Genomic DNA, 23,677 nt, shown 5'->3' with positions numbered 1-23,677 from the left:
CTTTAAAAAAATGGATTGCAATGTTTGAGCAGAGCAGCTGATGTACAATTTCATTTCAGAGCTCGTCACAGGAAAGAATGACTTGTGAAAAGAGAGAGTGGATTATGGGCTTATGCTGCAGTTCAGAATGTGCCCATGGTGGGGTTCATCTCTAGTAATGTCAATTCAGCCCATTTGTAGTAACCGGTGGGGGGGGAGAAGAAAGTGCGAGGAAAGGGGGGGAAAGTTAGATAAGTAATTTTTTTTTCCAAAAACACTCTTTTTTCGGTAGCGACAGCAGTTTCTAAATATGTTACGGACGAAAAAGAATATCGCCTGATGATGCACATGGCATTCCATTTTGAGACAAAGGGCAGCATGAACTGAACATAGACAGCACTTAGAATGTTGTGAATTTGACTCAGCTTTTCTGTTGCAGGGAATGAATTTTATGTATTTGAAGTGAAAAAACAATGGAATATGGAAGCATAATTTGCCAAAGCTTGCAAGAGGTATTTGTCTAACTTTACTGCATTTTGATCATTTCATGAATGTCAAAAAATGTTGAAAAGCAGAATAAAAATTGATATTTATATTGACATTTCAGGATTCTAAATAGAAGCTCTGAAAATCTAAACAGACTTCACGCTCTCTGCAGCTGTTCCTCCAAACCCATTCTTGTTCTGGGGTTCGGTTTTGTTTTGTTTTTTTGTTTATTCTCTCCCCATACACACATACCCTCAATTGGCCCTAATGTAAACATCTCTATCTTTCTCCCCAGAAGATTATGCACATCTTCATCTTAATTCAGAATTTACATGTGTACTTTGCATATTTTTGCATCTGTATGTCTGTTTTAAATTAGATAAAGGTCACTGTCATTCATAATCAAGAAGAAGGTGTATTAAAGGTCAGGATTCAATAAAAAAACTGATTAGATGTAGAGGTTTGTTCATATGATTCGGTATATCATTGGATAAGTAGAAATCATGAGTCAACAAATTAACCTCAGTATAATGGGCTACTTGCTTCATTAGGATCAGAAATGAGATTCACATATTTTTTCCAATAAACTACTTGTTTGTCTCCATGTAATAAGAGGAGATACTTGTGTTGTTGGTTCTTACAGCACGGAGTATTTTTATAATTTAATTTGGTTAAAATGTGACATGAATGACAATTATTATGTTAAAAACAGAAATAAGGTATAGTGACTCCAAATATATTTTGAATTAATATGGATATCAATGACATGAATATAATTTGCTACAAAAATAGGTTATAATTTTAAATTTGCTTTCCTTTCTTTGTACATAGGTTTTAGCTTGAGCACATTAGGAAAAATTCAGTGGGTAATTTAGTTAAGTGCAGATATCAGGGGGATGTTTAGACTAGCAAGTGAGGATGGAATAAGAAGAAAAATGGACTTGTGTTTAAGGCATCCTTGGTTCAAATTTTGGTTCTGTCACAAACTTGTTTGGGCAAGTGTTACCTTGGGCAAGCCTCTTAATCTTTCTCTGACTGAGTCTTGATCTGCAAAATAAGGAAAGATAATAATACTCCCTTTCTCACAGGGGAGTTGATGTTTAATGTTTCTGAGGTGCTGAGATGCTGTAATATTGAAGACTGGTGTTAGGAAACAGCGCCATTTTACCATACACTAAACCTAGGAAGGACAGATACTTCTATGTAATTTCATAAGACCACATTCCCTATTTTAGAAATGTGTCAAATTAATTGGATTGGACAGACTTAGTGCCCTCTTTCCTCACCCCAGTGTAAGCTTTGCTTCTTTATTGTGAACTTTTGCCACTGTTTCAACTTACAACACAGCAAAAAATCAATTTGAAAAACAACATTACAATTAAAACAGTTATACATGTCAAACATTTCAGACATTGTATAATTCTTTAAGTTTTCTTCACGTCTGTGGAGAATAACTATCAGGTTACTACTTGTCTATTTCTTCGTGGGTATGGTTGACTGTAAAACCTAAGTATGAAGGAAAATTAGACGTGCCTGTTAGCAGTCTAAACTTACACCCTCTGGTTTTCGAATACCATGTAGGTAAGCTTTCCTCTGTAAATATACTGGGGGTTGCTCATGATTAAAGCTGGAAGATCACAACTTATGCTGACAGTTGTCTGTTGTTCACACACCTTATTCTCTCCCTGGTTAATGGGAAGTCAGAAATTTGCATTGACCCACTGTGAAAGTTTCTTAGAGTTTCTTGGAGTTTCTGACATTTTATTCAGCTTGAGGGTTGATTAAGACTTTTATTCTTCCAAGGTCAATTGTGTTCTATTCAGTTCATTTTGGTTGTAAAGTGTACTCAGACTTTTGGATGTGACCTAGTGTAATGAGTTTACACCTAGATATTAAAATATTTTGGCATTTCTTGTAGTGATAGAGTCTGGCTCAGTGTCACTTAACAGATTTTTCCCTTCCCCTTTGTTCTGAAGTGTATGGTGCACCAGTAGTTGCCTTAGCATCCCATAAGTGGCAGGATCTCAGTTGCAAGTGAAGTAAAGTAATGCCTGTGGCAAGCCCCTGAAGTGCACTGGAGCTGGAAGTAGTAAGCTATAGGACCTGAGTGGAAGTAGCCTGAGATACTTTTTCTGTGTGGAGCAGACACCAGCAGAATGGCTCAGTGGGAACTGTGGGAGCATGGCCAGAGATGGTCCTTCTTGCAGTATGGAAAGTTGCAGGATGCATCATCCCTCAACACCGCTCTCCCTCCTCCCATACCTCATGAAGGGGAGCCTTGGCTAACTCTTTTAGAATCATGGAATTCCGTCAGATCTACTGCCCAGGTTCTCTGGTTAACATTCCAAGGAGCACTACCTCTGAATTTCAGGTATCTCCTGTATTGGTGAGCTGACGGTGAGGCTACCTGCACACTCTCTTCCAACAACATAACCAAAAAACCACATTTGGCTGTGTATTCTTATATGATAAAATTCTCGATTGCAGCTGTGGAGATCCCACAGGAAGGGAACCATTGCATTTTTGCTGTGCGGGGGAAAGGAAGGGCTGAACTATTCTATTCTATTTAGGCTGCATTCAAATACTGTGATGATGAATGTGATATAAGATCTTGAATAGAACAGAATAGAACTTTAGGAGGTCTTGAAGAGGATGTGCATCCCCTTTATCAAGCCAACTTTCTAAGCACTTCCTGTGCAGCTGAGCGCACGGCATGGCGGCCTAGAGGAGGGTGGAATTGGAGGATCTGCCTGTCTGCAGATTCTTTTCTCCTCCCCTATAGCCGAGGCGGTATGTAAAGAACTGTACAGACTACATCAGCAGTTTGACTAGAGAACCTTCATTCAGCAGACATTCCATGATCTGGAGGATGGAGTCTTCCTCTTCTCCCTGAAGCACATCATATAACCTCTCTATGGTCACCTATCACTGTGATGCCCACTTGACCTTATCGGGGCTGGGTAAAAGATAGTGGACTTGGGATTTGGTTTGGGATCTTTGAGAACAGAAGGTGATGGGAGTCATGAACCTCCAAGTTCTACTCCGGGCTGGGCCGCTGATTTGTTATGTTCCTTCCATAAAGTCACTTAAGCCTAGGGTGACCAGATAACAAGTATGAAAAAACGGGATGGGGTGGGAGGTAATAGGCACCTATATAAGAAAAAGTCCCCAAAAACAGGACTGTCCCTTTAAAAACAGGACATCTGGTCACCCTACTAAAGCCAAAATTTTCAAATCTAAAGATGTGCACCTAAATCCATGCTTAAACACCCAGACACCTGATTTTAATATGTGCTACTGAGTACCCACAACTTCAACTGACTTCAAAAGGAGCTGTGAGTGCTCAGAAGTCTAAATCTATGAAAATCACTGATGTCTGTAGTTGCCCAATTTAGGCACCCAGATTTGAAAATTTTGCCTGTTGTTGTTTATATTATTATTTGTATTAGCATAGCACCAAAGAGCCTTAGTTGTGAACCAGGATCCGACTGTGCTAGGTGCTTTTCTCATTTTTCTTATATGTAAAACTTAGAATACTTACCTACCTCAGAGGGATAGTGTGAGGATTCATTGTTTAATATTTGTATAGTGGGTTGGAAAATAAATGCTGTATAAATGTTAAGTATCATTATTCATAGTAGAAGGTAAAATATTATTATTTATTCATATTTGAAAATAAATTCCATTAATTTGGGGTATACCCTTCAGTCCAAGCATTAGTATTGTCTGCAAAATACATATAAAATAAGGGCCATGTGCATAATTTGCAAATAAAATACACATACACAAAGCCTGTAGTAATTTAAACAGTAATCCAGAGCAACAATATCTATAGCTTTTTAAACAACTCACAAATGCATACTCCCAGACAAAGAGACAACAATGAACTAGTAAGATGTATATGTAATAAAAACCATCTGTTATAATCTTTTACTCTTATCACCTTTTGTTCTTCCCATACCCCTCTCTTTGATTAATTGTGATCCATTGCTGACTTATAGTGGGATCCTGGTAGCAGGGGCCTATCTTTTATTTGTCTGTAAAACCCTGTTCCTACTCCCAATAGAATTAATAGCTAGATCTTAGATGTATATAAACCCTCTGATGGAACAATTGTCCATCAGAGAATGTAGTTCTATTGTAATTGAAACGCTTTGCAAAAGCATATGTCGATTGCATAAATATTTAATTTTGAAGAAAAATCAGAGGGGAAAAAGTTCCAAAAATGTCCTGTTTTGACATTTTTGGAACAAAACATTTTGATTTTTTAGTTTGAAATGACTTTTACTTTTGAAATTTTTGTATTTTTATTAGCTATTATAATATAATATAAAAAAATAAAAGTCAACATCAAAACAAAACATTTCTATTTTTGTCTAAACAAAATGTTCTCATAGATCTAAAACAAATATATTTTCTTTCACGGAGAATTTTCAGTATGAAGCCATATTTCATAATCTTGAAATCCTTTGTTCCAAATTGGAACAAAACCTTAACATTTCTACACATTGGCTTCAGTGATGCAGCACAGTATAAACAATACTGGTTTTCTGCTTGTTTTATATATCTAGATGCAACATATGTGTACACACTCATTCAAGTCTGACTCTTAGATTCATCTGTGATAGAGAAACTTCCTATTGAATATCAAAGTATGTTTTCTGTATATTTCAGTTTTTAGTAATTGTTGGCCTTACAACTGTCATTTAGAAACCGGTATTTCATGGTGCTATCACATTATATTGTGATTTTAATACATCTAGAGTTATTTAATAAGGCAGCCTGTTAAGACTAGGACACTGACTAATAAGTTTGTTCAAGCAGACTTTCATTTGGGCATCAGGAATAAGTGCTCTGTCTGTTTGATCAATTTTTATACTAAACACAGATGTTTTTATTTGTCAAATACTAACTGTTTTAATGGACCATTCTTCATGATCTTTAACAACTATAAATTGATCTGTGGGATTCAGATGTCACAGCACAATCCAGATATGTTCCAAGAATCCAAGTTTAAGCAAACTACAGTACAAAAGAAATAAATGTTTTAATTTTCTCCGGGGACAGAGTATATTAAGCAAAATAATGAGGATTTCACAACAAGCACTGAGACAAGAATATTATTTTTCTGCAAAGCAGATAATATAATAATCAATCTAGACAGCTACTGTATATCTTATAATCCGCTTTAATGAAGGTAAGCTCTAAGAATTCTATTTAGACTTTAAGACCTTTACATCTTGAACCATCAAAAATAATCAAACATGTTTTAAATCTGTTTTATTGATTTCTTATTTGTAAACCACAAACTCTCAAGATTGGTAAAAGTGAAAATTAACCTTTTATAATTATTTTCTGTTATCTCCTTGCTTTAAAGGAGAGAGACCATTCAGGCTCCCTTGCCCAAACTATCCATTTTTTGCCATTTAATAAACAAATAAAGAAGAAATAAGTTGACTTTTCTAAGAGATTTAACACAAACGTATAGGTCCTTGGAGTACAAAGGAATGTGCAAGCTTTCTTTATCTTGTAGTCTCAGGTGGCAGCATTAACAAACCAATCTTTTATGCATTTCATACACAATGCTCCATGTGATTATAAAACCCAGCCCACATAGATTAATGAAGTTTGCCCCAAACTGAAAAGGGAGACACATGCTATTGAGAAAAATGACCCAGCTCCCAAATCTTCCATGAGAACTGTGAAAGCCATTCTTTTGGGAAATGTTCAGAGAGATCAAATGTGATAATAAAAGTTCTCAATGCTAGCAGGTTTGCCCTAGAATAGTACTTTGGAAATGTGAGGTGCAACAGAAAGGCAATCTGCCAGATACTGATTAAATTTCAGTCACCTATCCAAAGCAGTCCCTAGTTGCTTATAAAATGCTCCATATAATTACAGTAACTACAGTTTTAAAGCAATTTACACATTGGCCTTTATCGTTGGTCTCTCTTTGTAGGTGATTTCTACTTTAAAATCAATATTCTTAAAATAAATGTTAACAAGATGTATTAAATTTTAGTCATATGGACCATTTTTAAAGTCAATATCAAATATCTTCCCAGGAACTCCTCTCGGCATTTGCGGGAGCTTAGCTGTAATCAAATGTCATACCGCCTATATGCTAAGCCATCATTGTTTGGTTACTTTAGTGTGGTATATCACTTAACCACATTTAAAACTGTTATGGAGTTAGAAGTGGATTCTAAATAAAACCGCAAAACATAATCAGGATGAAGTAACAGTAAGGGCTAAATTCTGTCCTTTGTAAGTTACCCAGGTGCAAATGCCAGATCAATGCAAAATTCTGTGCCATTTAAGCTGTGTGGTTAGCCTCCTATCCATTCTGTAAAGCAGATAGCAGAAGAGGCATTAGGAGAGCTGTGGGAGGCACACTGGCAGATCAGTACTGTGATATCCAATGTTATGCCAGTATAACTGCAAGGGAGTAAATAATGGAGTTACACTGGTATAAAACTGAACTCCATTGGTTATTCCATTGGACCTGTACTGGCATACAGCCGGAGTAATGCTCCAGTGAATCATGTCCTTCATAGTCAGTAAATCTGGTCCCAGTAGAATTACATTTATATAAACTGGACTAACACAGTAGTGAATCAGGCACTATGTGCTGGCAATAGCAGGTGTGAGGCTACAGGTAGCTTTAAATATGTTTTGTTCTGTTTAGTTAGTTCAAGGTGTCTCTTCTGGCTGCTGAGCACAGAAAACCTCTTTAGTTAGGCTGCATCTTGTTGTTACCAAGATTATTATACTAACTGGGGCAAATATTATTTGAAGCACATTTGTGTTTGTGTAGGAAAACTAGGGTCAGTAGAGATCATCCAAAAGATTGTTCCACAAAGGATTATCTTGGATGATATTTTTGAAAACTGTCACATACTGCAAAAAGGGCAAAGCACTTGTAACTCTTGTGATTGATCCTCTGTCAAGTCATGATTGCTGTCACCAACAGGTTATATTTCTGAAACAAAGCAGTAGGAACAGCACCGTTTCCAGTTAGTCAACCTAGTTAGTCTTCCAGCACTATTTTCTTCTGATCTCTTTCCATACTTTTTTCCTCTCAAATTATAAGACATTCACTTACAATTGAAAAGAAAACCAGACAAGATGTGTACATAACAAAGCACATCTCTATAGCTTACTGTCACAGCTGCACGAATAACAGATTTTTCTGAAAAATTCTGTAAAACCAGAAAACAATCGTTTTGGGTCAATCCAAAAATTAATTTTGAAAAAATTTGGGCAAGATCAAAAAGTTAAAATTATTCATTTCAAGTTAAATGAAAAGTTTTGTTTGACCCAAAACAAAATGCTTTGTCTCAATTTTGAGCATTTATTAATATTTTATATTGTAATAATTTATATTTTAATATTTAAATATTTTATATTTTAAAATTACAGACATTTCAAAACAAAAAACCATTTCAAATCTAAAAATCAAAACATTTCATTTTGAAAATTTTCATTTTAATTTTTTAGGATTTTTTTTAGGTTTGGTTGTGTTTTTTACCAAAATAATTCAGCAAATCAATATCAATTCACTAACTATTTTGGTGTCACTGAATCTGCATTTTTAGCTTTAAAAAGTTTCAGCTGAAAAATTTCACCCAACTCTAGTCATAACCTTACATGATCTCCCCAGCTGTTTGTGGTTCCTTGCTGTGATCTGTGGAGTTTTGTGTCTGGTCCTGCAAACATTACCAAGTGCTGTGGAATTGACTACTCATGGCAGTAATCATTACAGTTGGTCCTGAGAGTTTTCACAGTTGAGACTTTAGGCCCCACCCAGCAAAGCACTAAAGCACATGCTTAATTTTAGCCATGAATTCAATGGAACTACTCACATGCTCAAAGTCAAATTCATGCTTAAGTATTTTGTTACATCAGTCTGTGATTTGGTGCACAGGCCCCTCACTAGAAAGGAGCATGAGTTCCTGTGGGTCCAATTAGCCCTACCCTGCCTCATCACGTGCATTAGATATCAGGTGTAGAGTGGGCAATTAAAAGGAGAAGGCCTAGCTCAGCTGGTAGATAGATGAACCTCCTGGTGGGGGAGACCAACCAAAGGAATAGTTGTTTGAAAAGAGGCCCTGAGTGGAAAGGAAGGGTCCTGCTGAAAACTTATTGAATGACTCTATTTTGAGTTTTTGGTTTCTCTTAGTTTTGGACTTTAATACCCTAGATGGGGTGAGACTCAAGCATGTCTTAGTCAGAGGACTAAAGCACCACTGCATTGGACCCCAGGATAACTGGCGAAAGACTGTCAAAGACTCGACTGACTAGCGAGTAGTAGGTCATGTGGCCACAAGGATGCACTGTGGAAGCAAGCCTGTCATGGGGTCTTACATGTAAAAGTCCCAATGAAAGAGTCTCTTTTCAAATTGTCTCTGTAGTGCTATGCATACTTATCATGCTATCTAAATAATAAATAGAAATACTAAATTTGTGGCACATGAACCAGTCTAATAGGCATGTTAGAACCAAAAAGCAGATGTGTAGCTTTCTTTTCACTTAATCTTAGGCATGCTATAAAATTCTGCCATAGTGTCTCTCACAGAAAAGACAACACATTGTGCAATGTAAGACAGTTAAACACAATCCAGCTGTTCAGTAGAAAACATATCCCTCTCTAAATGTACATGTATGGAGAAAAGTAGAAAAAATAAAAAAGTATTCCCTCATAGCATTTGCTGAATGCACAAAACCTGTCTAACAATATAATAGTCTCAACTGTCCACATGAATCATAAAAAATAACAATTCAACAAAATAAGACCTGCATCTGTTAATAGATTAGCATACATGATCAGTGTGGTCATGTATGCTATCTATTAACATATATAAGTCCAATCGATCTGTGTCATCCCACAGCAAAAGTTTCAGTTCACTAGAGGAAAAAATTACCATGTCTAGGAACTAAATTCTGTAACTGCAGTAGGGAGAACTAGAGAGACCACAAGAAAATAGCAGCCTAGTAAATTGTACTCAACCTTGGTACATTCAAGTGAAGTTCCAAATCACATATTGTATAATCAATGATTTTATCCTGCTTGGGTGGAAAAAACAACTTAGTGCTACATTCTTCTTTCCAATCAACACAACAGATTTCTTAGCCATTCTCAGATAAGAGTAGAACTTTGACTTTTATGTTGTCTTCCTCTCCCCTTCCATTTCATACCTATTAACCACAGAAATAAATGTCAACAATAACATATGAAATCACTGACAAGATAAGCAACTGATTAGTTGATCAGTGTTTCCTATTTTTTTCTAATATATATATTTTCCAGCAATAATGATTAGATTTATAGAAATATAATCATTTCCTTTGCTAAAATAAAATGATGTTTGACATTAACAAAAGGTCAGATGTCATGCTGTAAACCACAATGAGTATTGCCTTTAAGGAATATTGAATTAAGAGGTACATATATTTGACAAAGTATAGAATTCAAATAGCTGCCATGTGAGCAGTGCCCTTTTAAATGCCATAGATTTATTGACATTTGCTAACTATAAAAAGTTAAAACAGTTTGTATTTAATGAGTACTATCAATTTGAAAACTAATAACACCTCATGTAAGAATAGTACATTTTCAACTAAAGGCTCTGATTTTGCACACACAAATTAGACATCCAAATGCTAATTTGTCTACCCATATGCCAGTGTTGTCCATATAAACAAGTATGTGCTCACTTTTCTAGGCACAATTACTCGCACAAACGTGCACATGAAGAATCAGAAGCGATCAATTCTCTGCATCCGATGAAGTGAGCTGTAGCTCACTAAAGCTTATGCTCAAATAAATTTGTTAGTCTCTAAGGTGCCGCAAGTACTCCTTTTCTTCTCTGCATACAGTAAGTAAACATGCAAGGAGATTTTTTTTTTAAAAAATTGATACACTTGAGGTAGTCTTTCATTATTGTAGCCATAATAGCCTCTCCTAAATATTTATTATCCAGATCACAAATTCATCATACTGTTCAGAATGACTGTCTCTCCTTGACGGGAGTATCAGATGTGGCACAGGTTGAAAATATTGGCCTTGTCTTCATGGCCAAAAAAGGTGCAATATTTTTTATTCAATGTAGCTAATATATATGAGCTATCCTGAGGTAAAACAGTGAAGACATTATACCCTTCCCAGGGTTGACCTCATCTAATTTATTTAGTGGTAAAATTAAAGTGACATGTATTTTTCTCAGGAGAGCTCACATGCAAGTTACCCTGAGCTAAAAAGCACACCTTTTTTAGCCACCTAAACAAGACTATTGTTGGAATTATGCCAGAGCTTGCCAGGACAAAGCTAGTATATTTTATTCTCCTTCTCTGTGTCCCAGCTATGCTGACATGTAGAAAGGGTGCGACCACGAGCCTGCTCCCATATCTTCCAGTCCCTTTTAAAGTCCTAAGGCCAGTGCTTCTAAACTCATGGAGTATCTCTGACCTGTGGTCTTTCCCCTCTCAAATTGACACTCTCAAATCCTTAGCCACTGCTCTCCTTTCTTAGAGATGTGCATTTTATTTACAAAAAAACAGTTACCATTAACTAGTTAACAAACCTGAAGAAGAGCTCTGTGCAGCTCAAAAGCTTGTCTCTTCCACCAACTGAAGTTCTGAAGTTGATCTATTAACAGATATTACCTCACCCACTTTATCTCTCTAGTTAACATTAAATTAAGAACAATAGTCTATAATGTATTTTTTCCTGTAAAACAAAGTAAAAGAGCATAGACACAGTATATAACGGTGAGCATGTGTTGTTTCTCAGAAGCTGATCATATACAGAACCACTGGATTTGTTATGAGAGTTGCCATGATGGATAGATAGGATGCTAGTTTCAACTGAACAGCAGAATAAATATAATCACAAATCATTCAGAGTCAGCACTCAATTTTCAAACAAGGGTGCTTTAACAGTACTGCCACATCCTGTATTCAGTCTATTAAGTCAGCACTCAGGCAAATAAAGCAGCCATTTGAGTGACAATTTCAACATCCAAATGAGGGATTTGGAGGTCCACTTTGGAAAACTATGCACTGGCCTTTTGTATTTATAGGTCTGCTCACGCTTAGCCAGGATCACATTTTTAAATTTTTATTTAGTTTTTAATTTAATTCCAGACTTATTCATCCATCATTTGCAAAATGATGAGACAATGGGAAATGAAAAGTTATTGAATATGGGTAAGTGTGATGGAGGAGAAAAGTCCCTTTTGTGCTTTTTTCCCCCTAAGTAAAACTGCCCCCAGTTACTGTATCTTAATTATGGATACAACTTGTAAGAGTGGAACAAGAGACATAAAATAGCATTTGGAGAAATAACCTTATTATTCAGGAGTGGATCAGAAATGTTATCTCCCTAATAAGGTAATGATGATAGTTTTGGCTGTTCTACCACTTTTCCAATAATGTTCTCTTTCTTAGGATATTTGCCGTCTTGCAGAGATTGCTGGGTATCAGTTTAGAATATGAATTAATGAAACAATCCCTTCAGTACTTATGTTACCTGTTAAACTTGGCTTCAGATAAATTAATGCAAATTTCTATCCACTATGTGTTTTCTGTCCCCAGTCCCTCATCTGCCTCATTTTCTCTTTCTTTATTTTATTTTATATATTTTTTTCAAATATCAATTGAAGCACCTCTGGCTGAGGGAAGCAGCAGGTGGCTTTTTTCTGAAGTGACACCAGAGCTGATCTGTGAAACAACCATGCATAGAGTTATTCCTGATAGGGAGCACCCAGTTTTCTCTGTGACGAGCCTTCAGGGATGGAGGCTGGTGCTTAATAAACCAGGAAGATTATTTTTAAAAGAAGGATTCTTTCTGCCATTTCTAGATTTGCAAAACATGGCTCCTGCTTCATACAGGAGACGGGGAGATGTAAATGTCAAAAGTTTATTTCTGTTTAAAGGGACTCATTATACCACTCCAAAGTTGATTTTTCTTTTCCTGAAGGCCAGTTCCCTTCACCATCGTGCCCTGTAAGTAGTTTCCTTATATGTGTCTATCAAGGTTCCTTCCCCACTCTGAACGCTAGGGTACAGATGTGGAGACCTGCATGAAAATCTCCTAAGCTTACTTTTACCAGCTTAGGTTAAAATTTCCCCAAGGTACAAACTATTTTACCCTTTGCCCTTGGACTTTCGCTGCCACCACCAAACGTCTAACCGATATTATTATTATTAGGAAAGAGCCCTTTTGGAAACGTCTTTCCCCTCAAAATCCTCCCTTACCTTTATACCCCCTTTCCTGGGGAAGGCTTGATAAAAATCCTCACCAATTTGCATAGGTGAACACAGACCCAAACCCTTGGATCTTAAGAACAATGAAAAAGCAATCATGTTCTTAAAAGAAGAATTTTAATAGAAGAAAAAGTAAAAGAATCACCTCTGTAAAATCAGGATGGTAAATACCTTACAGGGTAATTAGATTCAAAACATAGAGAATCACTCTAGGCAAAACCTTAAGTTACAAAAAGACACACAAACAGGAATATCCATTCCATTCAGCACAGCTTATTTTCTCAGCCATTTAAAGAAATCATAATCTAACGCATATCTAGCTAGATTACTTACTAAATTCTAAGACTCCATTCCTGTTCTGTCCCCGGTAAAGGCATCACAGAGAGAGAGAGAGAGACTTCGTTTCTCCCTCCCCTCAGCTTTTGAAAGTATCTTGTCTCCTCATTGGTCATTTTGGTCAGGTGCCAGCGAGGTTATCCTAGCTTCTTAACTCTTTACAGGTGAAAGGATTTTTCCTCTGGCCAGGAGGGATTTTAAAGGTATTTACCCTTTCCTTTATATTTATGACAGTGTCTGAGGAAACTAATTCTCTAATAAACTATGCCTAAATCAGGCAAGGGTAGGAACCTCAACTGTTTCTGTAAACTGAGATGAATCACCCACCCCCTCCCTTTTTTTTTTTTAAAGTACAGGATGGCTTTGGTGAAGGAGATTCTCCTCCAATAGGGCACTTGACTGATTGCCGTCTACTTGCAACCCCATTATCTAACTGCCTGCCGTGGGAGGGGTCACACTGTGCCATTAAAGCACAGGCCTGTGCTGGAGCCAGTGTGGAGGAATGCCACCCTAGGTGTAGCTCATTGGTTCTTACACAGGTATGCACCCTGCAGGTGTAGTACAGGAACTGCAATTGTGACTGCTTCCCTTCCTCCTCCCCACCCCTTCCAATGGATGCAAGGGATGAAGAATCCTTTTGTCTTCACACTGTACAGCACCTACACAAGGGTCAGCCATACTCTGTTTATCCTCTCCCAGGATTATTATTAATTATTTTAAAGAGTACCATACATGTGCTTGTTATTTATCTACTTCCTCCAGGTCCCTCTCACTTTGTTGCACACTCCAGCTGCTTTTCTCCTGAGCTCTGCATGACTTCACTGTAAAGTGCATGCATCTCGATTGGTGCTACACACTGTGGAACACATCAAGCCTCAGGGCATACCAGAGAACTTGAAGCAGAGGAACGAACTCCACTTAAGTGTGGGAACTTGAGCTCTCAATGTTCTTAAAGGTAGGTGAAGCTGTGCAGGAAAGATCGGGATTCTGGAGAAAAGGCAACTGGCCCTCCAAAGAGCCACTTTGCTGATGAGAGCCAGCTGGGTGAATTTAAGAGGGAAGTTGGGCCAGGTGGCTTACCAAGTGACTTTGGCAAGTTAAGGATGGTAGCCCTCTAATGGTCATTGAGGAAAGAAGCCGAGGACATTTTCCAGGTGAAAGAGAGCCTCAGCCTGGTGTGTTGTTTAGGCCAAGCAGAAGAGGGAGACTGTATATTGATATGGTGAACCAGTGTGTTCTGTGCCTGACACTGTATTGTCTAAGAATGGAATTCCCTGGGTGTAGACACCTTGTCTTCTTCTATATATTGTACAGCATCAAGAACAATCATGTTGCTCAGCAAACAATAATAATAAAAGTTACAATAATATAGGAACAGCTATTCAAAATCTTGGAAAATTTAAGGGAGTAATTTTTGCTGATGAAGAGTGTTTAAAAACAAACAAACAAAAAACCCAAAATATTTTTAAAAAACCCTCAAACACATATTAAAAATGTGGGTGCCAGTGTTAATTTTAGACACAGAAAACTTCCCATTCAGAGCCCTTTCAATTCCTATGTGTTCTCTTATTTGCAAAGGTGCCGTATGAATTCTGTTGACTTTTGGTAGTAAATGATTTATTATAACAAAAATCACTTGAAAATGTCAGAACTGCCAATGTTTTCTTCTCTGGAGTGACACTCCCATACTACTCATTTACTACATTTCCCTCTCATGAAAAAGGATTTTGCTTTGTGTTTCACTGAGGAATTTGAAAATCTTACTTGTATTTTCTTTTTAAACCTCCCTCACTTAGATTATCCTCACATGCAACGGAACAGAGATTTGTGCCCTTGCTGAGAGATATACAGAACAATTTCTCACTGGAAGGAACAAAAGTGAACTGGTTTGGTGCCAGATAAATACAGACCAGCAGGTGCATCTAGGTACATCTGTTAGGCCCGGTCTACTTTAGAAAATTAGGTTGGTTTAAATATGTCATTCCGGGATGTGAAAAATCCACACCCCTGAGCACCTCAGTTAAGCCAACCTAAGTCCCCATGTAGACAGTGCTAGGTTGATGGAAGAATTCTTCTGTTAACCAAACTAATACCTCTTGGTGAGGTGGATTGCCTAATTGATGGCAGAATCCTTTCTAGCTGTGCTGCTGTAATGATTTAAGTGTAGACAAGCCTTTAAACAAAGTTGTTGAAGAGCAAAGATAATTTTGAATCAGATATAAAGAAATCCCTCCAAAAAGCTCTTTCTTTTCCAGCAGTACCAATAAACACATTCTCTAGTAATATGTTATTTTGTGTCAATCCTAGCTCTGAGCTGATCAACTGATCTGAGGTCTGGCAAGAAGGCTCCTTTGTAAATGCCATCTTAAAATATACAGGGGGGGAAAAGGATGTTACATTATTTTTGAAATGAGGTAATGTAGACTACCTTAGCACTACACTGTGATTTGAATTACATGCCCATGTAAAGGACTAAGGGGAATAAAAAATTATTCCACTGCATAAGCTCCCTGGACCTTGAGTCAGGGCTTATAGGAATCAGATGATGTTGACCTCTCACTTTCTACCCCCTGGAGCAAGAGGGTGGAGAAGGGCAGAGAATGTACTTGCCAGTGCAGCTGTTTGGGCACTGGGGGGTGTTGCAGTTTGTTGCTGATAAGGGCCAGCAACAAATTACTATCCTCTGAGCCAGTATGAAGAGGGAAGGAATTATGATTTGCAGTATGTCTGGGAATCACAAAGCTTTCAGCAGCTAATATTAGAGAGGCACCACCTCCTGCTTGGGGCTGTACCTGAAGATAAATTACTCTGAGATTTCAATCCTATACAACGATATAACTCAATATATTATAGGAAGATCAACTTCTATTGTTAGGAGAAAAGCGTGTTACTTATAAGGGCCAAGTAGAATTTTTTTTAAGATCCTGAGGGAAGTATATTAGCAAAAATAGATTGACTATCGTTTCTTTTCTTAATGAGTTCCTGGAATGTCTGTGAAAAGTGCAGAGACAAATTGGATGAAATGTGCAGTGTCACTTCCTTGCAAGGGAAAAGGAGTCCCAAACAACAGGTTATTATAGTGACACTATCAGTGTGCTAATGATATCAGCAACAGCAATTTTCTTTTTTTCTAAAATAGCTAATCGTTTTCCATGGACTTACTTCTAAAACCCCTTTTATGTTTTTAGCATTTCATTGTTTAAATACTTTACTGTTTATTCTTGATATATCAGGATCTTTAGAATTTTAATACCAAGAGCCAAAATTCATCTATGGTGTAGCTTCACTGACTTCAGTGGAGTCAAAGCAGAGGTAAATTTAGTACATGATGTTTTATTGTTCTGGTCATCTTGCACGGCAATTTAATCAGATTTTTTTTCATTTATGAAGCAACGAGTTTTAATATATTTTTCTTATCCTTGCTCCTGACTCTGAATCATTTTAATAACAGTTGTAAATAAGTAAAGCTTACATGAAGGTCCTAACACCTGCTTACTATTTCAGATCATATGTTGAATTGTGTAGCACCCTGGGAAGTATGCACTCCAGGTGACCTGATCTAACCTATATATGTAACTGTCATTAACATTAATGGGAAACTAAGATAACATATCTTGCTTTAAGACGTGTATGCTGCCCATTTCACCTTCAAGCAGAGTCCTGTATAGCCTATACACCACTTAAGTGCCACTTCGACCCTATTTTGAGGACTTAAGTGATGCTTAGGCCTGGTGCACAGGGGTGAATTTCATCTGAGCTTCAGCCTTGGGTACAAATGCTTTCGTCCATGTTCTAATGCTATGTAGCTCAGCCCTGAAGGGGGCTGCAGAGACCTGGACTACATGAGTCACAGAAACAATGCTTTTTGTCTGAGAGGGACTTACAATATTTTCTGTTTTTCTTAAAACCCCAATGCCTGGAGTCATGCGATTATGTGAAACTATCAGCTTTCCTTTTTTTTTTTTTTTAAAGATATGTGTCTAGTCCTCATGGTTGCAGAACAGAACTTGAAAATATGAACCCTAAAATCTCAAAACCCAGAGGCAAATCAAAAGAGCCTGTTTTAAGTCACATAATTTTTAAGCCACTCTCATGATTTTGGGGGGCCTGAATCATGAGTTCTACACCCTTGGGAACGGTAATGCCATGTATTTCTGGACTGTCATCCATCCCAGGAAAAGATTAACACGTGCCTATCATTTTAGAAAACAAAAATTATGCCTTTCATGCTATTGATGTTGTTTCATTCCTTTTGGTCAAATCTAAGAGCCTAATAATTCTGTTCTTAAAGTCAATGCCAGACACCAAAATTCTGTCCTCATCTGTGCAACTCCTATTAGATGTTTGCCATAGGCAAATCTGAGAGTAGTATTTGGTCATAAAAAATAGAATAATTTACCAAAACTAATGTTTAATATTACACCATTATGAATGCCAAAAGGAAGCAATTGGTGATCCTTTAAAATTAATCTCTTTAGTGCAGAAATTATTGCTTGTTACTGTCATAAAAATGTTAAAAAAATAAAATAGATTTTAAAATGAAGGTCCAGCCAAGCCTTTCTTGTATAATACTCATACACAGTAAACAATTACATTATGTAAACCAACCATCTGAGCAGAAATGATAATTAAAGTAATGCATCAGTGTGCTTCATTGATTTATGAATTTGTTTAATGATTCTTGTTCAGAATAGCAGAAGCCATTATGCATTCACTGATTTTAGGAGTTAGTATATAGTTGTATGACCTTTCCCCACACAACAGAAGTAATATTCCCAAGTGAGCAAAGAAACCCATTAATTTTCTTCATGAAATCAGGTGTTCTTATGTTCTGTACTACTAGTCAGGAAAAAAATAGTGGTGACTGCCCAGGTAAGAGAGTATCAGAGTTAACATAGCAAATATTGTATTGAGAGCATGCATGGGTTCTATCTGAAACAATGAACAGCCAAGGAAATCCATGCTGGATTAGGCTTAATGGATCCCAGATACAATCAGGAGTACAAGTAGGGTGGTACGCTCCAGTACGCAGTACCAGAGTACCGGAAAGACTTGGGGAAGCTATCCTTCCCTCTGGATGGGGGGGTGGGGTGGAGCTGCACTCTGCTCCTTAAAGGAGCAGAATGCTGCTAGGGAGGGCATTCATTCTTTATATGGGGTTAATAGCACAATACGTATGCTAACAAATTTAAACAAAGACTTTGTTTAAGTTTGTTTGCATACATATTGTGCTGTTAAGTTGGTCAGGAGTCCTTAAGAAGGGCGGGGTGGGGGGGAAGGAAGGTGTTTAAACAATGGTTTTGATTCCTGCTCCAGCCTCTGGACTATGAACATATACTGATGGAAACATTCTAACCAAGGGACTGAGGACTTTAAGGTAATCTGGAGCCTTCTTATTTCCTTGATCCTTTGCAGATGAACTTATGAGTTGCATATGGTACAAAGACTGTTCTAGCCTCATTGATTGCTGATTTCTCCCTTGCAATGGAGAAAGATCAGATGTCTGCTGACTTTCTCACATGAGTCAGCAGCTTTGATATCTGTGATATAATGACATAGTCATTGCTTGAGTGGTTTTGTTCTTTCCTCTCCAAATGTCAAAGCCTGTTCCCATTGAACTCAATAGCAAAACTTCTTTTGATTTCAATGGGAACAGGATTTGGCCCCAAAAGATCAGAGAATATGATTTTGATTAATTGCTTATCTGTCCAGAGACAGTTCTCATGCATGTTCTGCCAGGCTGATTTTGATTGCCCCTCCTGTATGTCATGCTGAGGAAAATAATAAAATAATTTGGGCTGTAGTTCTATCAAGATGCACATGGCACACACACAGTTCTATGCCTCTCTTCCATCAAACCCAGATGGCACAGCATCTTTGTTTTCCTGGTGCCTGGAGGAGAGCAATACTTAGGCCTTGTCTATACTGCCACTTTACAGTGCTGAAACTTTCTAGCTCAGGGGTGTGAAAAAACACACCCCTGAGCAATGCAAGTCTCAGTGCTGTAACGTGACAGTGTAGAGAGTACACCAGTGCTGGTAGCTGTGCTCCCAGTGCTGGTAGCTACTCCCCTCGTGGTATTTAACAACACTAGTCTAATTCTGCTCCCATTAAATCAATGGCGTTTTTACCATTGGTTCCAATGGGAGCAGAATTATACCGACACCGAGCACTTTTGAAAATCCCACCAGAAAGGGTGAGAGAAAGGAAGAACAATTATCCTCACTTTATAGCTGGGAAACTGATTCAGAAAGTGACTAAGGGTGTGTATGCTGCCATGTAAGCCGGGGGTTAGCAGGACTCAAGTCAGCAGACCCTGGGTTAGAGATCACAGCGCTTGAGTGTCTACAGTGATTGTCAACCCTAGCTTAAGAATTTTCTAGCCCAGGCTCTAACCCAGGACTCTGGCATCCACACTGCAGCACACAGACTCTAGTTAAACCAACCATATCCTAAACTCCCTAGCACCCTCCTGAACTGTAGCCACTCTAGGCTTTTGGCCATGGTGTAGAGTGGGAAAACTTGACTGTCCACCTTGCACATTACAAGAAATTTCAACAGCCCCAAAATATCTTGCTGCGCAGTCATTTTGGTATGTGCACTGCCATACAATGATATGGAGGAGGCACCATTTGAAGAATTTCTCTTGCTTGCCCTTTCACTCCTATATCAGGAAATGGGCAGAGCTTCCGTGAGATGCTGGTGGACAATTTGGCAGCATTTTCTGACCTACCAAAGGCACCTGACAGAGTTTATGACAGAGCAGGAGGATGACACAGACACGGCAGACTCAGATGTACTGATGCTGCTCATGATAGGTATAGCCACTGATGTCACCTATATAGACCAGCGCTTCTGGAGTAGGGCCACAAGCACACACTGGTGGGATCACATCGTTTTGCAGTCCTGGGATGACCAGCAGTGGGTCTGGAATTTTCACATGAAGAAAGCTTCATTTCTGGAGCTTTATAAGCAGTTTGCCCTGACTCTCCAGCATAAAGACACCCACCTGAGGTTGGCCATGCCAGTCCTTCTAAGCAGGTTGCTATAAAGGTCTGGACAGTGGCTATCCAGACTGCTGCAGAGCCATTGCCAACTTCTTTGGTGTTGGAAAGTTGACTATGAGTAAAGTAGTGGCAGAGGTTTCTGAGGCAATCAGGCACCATTTGATCATTGTCATCCTCCTGTAGCCACTATTCATATTGCAGAATTGTGAAGCAAGTGCCTGCTCCTGCTCTGCAACCCTGTCCCAAGCTGTGCAGCCAGCCTGAGCCTTTCTTCTTGTCATAAATCCCCCCACTGCTTGCCTTGACCCTGTCCAGCACTTCAACAATAAATTCATTACGGAAACACTTCCTCTTGGAATGGTCCATAAAAATACATTGAGCTAGGCTTCTGCTGCTGTGGGAAAGCTGTGGAGATACTGCAGATTTAGATGTCGAGGGGCCTGGAATAGGACAAGACACAGGGTTATTGTCTCAAATAGCTCAGTGGAGAAGCACCGAAAAATCCTGGTGGCATTTCAAGGACATAAAATGTTACTTTTCCAAAGTGAACTTTCAGTATATTGTGAGAGGGATGTTTCAGACCACAGAAGCTCCCTGGACACACCTGAGTTAATTGCAGCAAAAGAAGTGCTGATATAATGGTAAATTTATACAATCAAAACTGCTTTTTTCTCCTAAAAATTTCAAACACCTTGGGTTTGCAGGAAGGAGAGGGTCAGTGGCCATACTACAAAAGGGTTTTCTATCATTTCAGGCTTTCCATATGTTGGAGGACCCAACTGGCAATGGGAGATGTTAGTCCAAGCTGATGGTGGGAAACCAGCAGTGTATGCAACCAAAGAATGTCAACGTATAATGACCGAACAGCATACCTGTGAGTGAGTGAGGTGGTCAGCTATCAAGGTGGCCCTGGAAAATACGTCCTTCCCTGAAATGTGACTACCTGGCTGGAGTTCCTGCCACAGGAAAAGTCTGCAGCTATCAGGATGGGACTGGGTCAGAATTCATGAGGAAATCAACAGAATGCTTTGTTAGCTTCCACATGCCTTAGCCTGGTCTGACTGCATGCAAACACGCAGAAATCTACAGCCTTCCTCCTTAGACTCTGATCCACCCCCTAGTACACATTTCTGGACAAAATTTCAAACCCCAGTTGTATTTGGGACAAATAATTTTGTGGAATGCATGGACTCCATTTCACTGAAATGGACTAGATCTTTGATTGGAACACATTTCTGCCTTCCTCCCCACAGTTCACTGTTTCTAGGCAGATCATTACACCAGTGACTGGTCGCCAGTGAGTCACCATTTATTGGTCACCATTTTGAATTCAACATGGCCTGGAGGCCAAGGCTCTGGCATGCAGTCAGCCATTATCAGATACACACTGCTATCCAGGGCTTGTTATAACTTTTGCATTGGTTCATAGAATAGAAATCCTTCCCATTCCTACATTAATAAATATTAAAATGGATCCAGAAACTTGCCAGGCTTCAGGGTGGCTTCTGTCCCTTCCGTATCTGCTGCTGGTTCCATGCCGAGCTGTTCCTCAGTGGGGAGCATGAGAAAGCTCTTCCACATATGGCTCCAGGATGTGCTGCTGCTGCTCCTGCAACAAAGTCTTCTCTGGAACCAGTTTCAGCAACCAGAGTCACTTTGCTGGCCTTCCTCAGCATCTGCTGCTGGCTCACATCAGTCTACAACTTGGACTCTGGGCCAGGAGGTCGCCATCCCAGCTGACCAGGTCAACATGCACCACCATTGGCTCTATGCTTGATGTAGTACCCAGCACCAGATCAAACACATCATAAAATGGGCATAATGTCAGTGAGTTGTCTCAGGTGTTGTTCTGGTCTCTGGTTTTCTGGTACTCGGTCTTGAGCCACTTAATACACTCCATATGCTGGTCACTGGTCGAGAAAATTTCCAGTGCTGCCAGCTTCTTCGCTATTTGCTGCTATGCATGATCGTTCTGGTACTCTTATTAAAATACACCTGTTTGTTGGCATCATGCCAGAGATTAACCAAAATTTGGCTGTGCTCCTGCAACCATGGAGCAGCATGCTTTGTAAAGGATTTCTTCTGGCTGGTCTCCACTGCATATGCAGAAGGTTCACCAAAGGTATGTTTGAGGCAGTCGAAAACTACTGAAAGGTTAAATGCTGACTCACCCAGCTGTTGCAATACAACATGAAGGTTGCTTCCATTTCCCTGGAGTTGACTGGTGATTCCTGAGATAGAAAGGACAAAGGAAGCTGACCTAAGGGACACTTTTGGTGGACTCCCAAGACCTGAGTTGGAGGGCAGGGGTGCATCTGTATTGCCAAGCGATAGGGCTTGCACTTAGGTCCCAGCTTGACCCCTCTACTCACACAGGATCCTGAGAGATTTGTGTGTAGACAGAAGGGTTACCCTCAAGCCTTTGTCTAAGCCCAGGCTTACACTTCAGTGTAATCATAGTTTCTGTGGCTAGCCCAAGGAGTATGCGTAAGGAACTGGGGACTAGAACCTACATCTGCAGAGCCTGGGACAGTTGATAGTCTCACAGTGCCACCAGGAGACCATGCAGAGGCATACCCAGGCAGCACTATGGAAAGAAGATGCATCAAGAAGTGCCACCCAAAAGACTCAGAGTGATGGTACCTTGCAGCCCTCTGATTGGCCAAGCGCTCTATTTAACTTCAGGGATTGCCCCAGGAAGATCTTCTGATCTCTGGTCTTCTGCCCCAGCCTGACTCTTGACTTCTGCTTATGTAACCTGGCTCTTGTGATTCCTATAACTCCTGCCTGGCGACTAACATCCTTGGTGAGCAGATCTCAGCCCGCTGAGCTAGAACACCTAAGCCCCTGTCCCTTACAGTTTTCCCACCACAATTTTTAGAAGTACCTCCACATCCAATGTATATTCATAGATTCTGCCTAAATCCACACCTGGTGCTAAAAATAGATAGTGTCAAATTCCTTAACAACTAGACATAGCAAGATGCATCATGAAAGTAATTTAAGAGGTGTCTTTTATGATTATTTATTCAAGCACAAATGGTGTGGTTCAGGGGGTATCCTTGCTTTTGTCATTTTTCTGTCACTGCCCCATCATTCCATTCCTCTCATTTGTATTGTGTACTCTTTCTTGTTTGTTTTTTTCTGGTAAATAACTCATAGAGTACATTTCAGTGTATAAGTGACAGAGTTCAGACTGAAATGGGATTGATATGGCATCATTGCTTCTTAAGTTATGGTCTTCAAACATCATGAAAACCTTTGTGTGTCTGCTTTCTTTCCCTTCCTTTCACAAACCTCTCCAACCTCCCAAGAACTGAAAAAAAGAGAAGGACATCCATCCAGTAGGGTTTCCACATTTTCATATTTATTGTTAAATCAGTCTTTTCACACTTTTGGGAGCTCAGATTTATATGTTTCATATTGGAATGTAGGATTCACCATACATTATCATAGCTGTTTCTCTAGTCCAGTGCCCTGCCTTGAACAGTGGCTGATATCTGATGCTTAACAGAAGGAAAAATATATGTACATAAATATACAAAAATGAAAATACTTTCAAGGTCAGTGTTCCAAATGAAAATTCTCTTTTGAACCTTAGT

General features: G+C 38.9%; 1 protein-coding gene across 6 annotated transcripts in view; it reads left to right on the top strand.

The window, feature by feature from the left end:
• The window catches only part of ADGRL2 (adhesion G protein-coupled receptor L2), a 480,081-nt gene that overhangs the window by 7,000 nt on the left and 449,404 nt on the right, over positions 1 to 23,677 (top strand). For 2 of the 6 annotated variants that reach the window (XM_038412994.2, XM_043490414.1), the window contains exon 2: positions 419 to 491. The exons of the other annotated variants lie outside the window; for them this stretch is intronic. The gene's annotated coding sequence lies outside the window, so the exon portion shown is untranslated. The remainder of the gene's footprint in view (positions 1 to 418; positions 492 to 23,677) is intronic. 6 annotated transcript variants of the gene reach the window in all.

The sequence above is a fragment of the Dermochelys coriacea genome, chromosome 8 (genome assembly GCF_009764565.3).
Source record: "Dermochelys coriacea isolate rDerCor1 chromosome 8, rDerCor1.pri.v4, whole genome shotgun sequence".
Taxonomy (NCBI): Eukaryota; Metazoa; Chordata; order Testudines; family Dermochelyidae; genus Dermochelys; species Dermochelys coriacea.
This window is presented reverse-complemented; position numbering and strand designations above follow the sequence as displayed.